Source organism: Anser cygnoides, chromosome 2 (assembly GCF_040182565.1).
Source record: "Anser cygnoides isolate HZ-2024a breed goose chromosome 2, Taihu_goose_T2T_genome, whole genome shotgun sequence".
Lineage (NCBI taxonomy): Eukaryota > Metazoa > Chordata > Aves > Anseriformes > Anatidae > Anser > Anser cygnoides.
Genome location: NC_089874.1, coordinates 96531363 through 96532990, shown reverse-complemented (window position 1 = coordinate 96532990; position 1628 = coordinate 96531363).

Genomic DNA, 1628 nt, shown 5'->3' with positions numbered 1-1628 from the left:
TTTTTAAACAAAAAATAACAAAACAAAAGTAGATCAGTGGAATGGCAAAAATATTTTAAAGGTGATTACAATATACTGCACATGCAGCTGTGCAAGATTGATGTGTCTTTTTTTTTATTCTACATAAAGAAAACCTACTAGTCTCAGATTGTTACAAATTTGGAAGAAACTTCAGTTTAATGTGAACAGTGTGTTATAATTCAAATTATTCACCATGCATTTCTTTTACATTTTTCCAATGAGGATTAAAAGAAACAAGAATGTTCCTGTCAACATTGAATGTTAACGATGATTCAAGAATATGATTAATGTTAACCATGATTCAAGAACACAGTCTAACATTAATTTAAAAATAAAAAATAAAAATAAAAAATAATAATAATAATAAATAACAATAATAATAAAAACAGTTTTTTGAGATACAGAAGACATACAGCTATGGAAGTCATTCCTGTGATCTTGGTTAGTTGTATGATACCAAAGTTAAAGCATTTCTATTGAATCCCTTGAGGATTAAACATGTTCTCCCAAAGGTTTCCTTAAGATGTAGTTATTAGGTTTCATTTGATATTTTTAAGGGGTAGAAAATCAAATATGGATTTAAAGAAATCCATATTCATACAGATGCCAATCAGTTAGCTTCTATCTCTATAAAGCTGCATGCCAGATTTAAAATTACTCTCCAAGGAACTCCTTTTAAGTTAAATTCCATAGTTTCATATATATGTTTTATGACAGTTTCACATAGGCCCAGTCACTTCATCTTTTTTTTTTTTTTTAGAGAAAAAGAATATGATCTCTACTTCATGCATACTCTGTACTGTTTATTTTTATTTTAAAGTCAGTTTGAGTGTAATATATTTGAAACAGGTTAATCATTTAGCTATAAGAATTCACTCAATAGATTTTTTCCTCTTTTTTAATAGGAATTTCTGAACAGAGTTCTTTTGATCTTCTTGACTGCTTTCTATACTGTAAGTCTAATCCTACATTTAAACATTTTCCTACATTTCATCAAACACTCTGATTTAAATTTTTCTTAATCTAGCTAGTCATATTAATCTAGTCCTTCACTTCACATTGTAGAGTATGTCATTTCTTTTTAAAAATAAATAAAAATAAATATGTTTAATGAAAATGACTAGTACAACCAGTTTGAAAATACTCCACAATTCAGCATCACAAAAAATGAACATTTAAGGATTCTGCTTCTAAATGCCACCCTAATTAAAGGAACGTTCCTTTTAAATGCGCTTTTTTCACATGCATTAAGAGGCCTTATTCAAATGAAGGGGAAGACCTTTCACATACATGAGGCTATAATAGAGAGCTTAGCATAACTTCTACCTGATTTTCAATGCAAATGGCAGAGGAGAAGTTAGTGTGTTGATGCAGATTATGGTTTATCCTTCTCACAGACCACAGAATTCTTCACGCTCTGGAAATATTTTGCTTATCAGTGAGAAGCAATGATCAACACCTCGCACCCCCAATCCCAGAGAGACTCAGAAAGTGAGATCATCAATATTCAGATATAGTCAGATTCTCATGGTTACAGACTATTAATTTGCTCCTAAAGTGAAGGTTTACTGTACAATTTGCAATATAAACATTTTACTGCTACATAT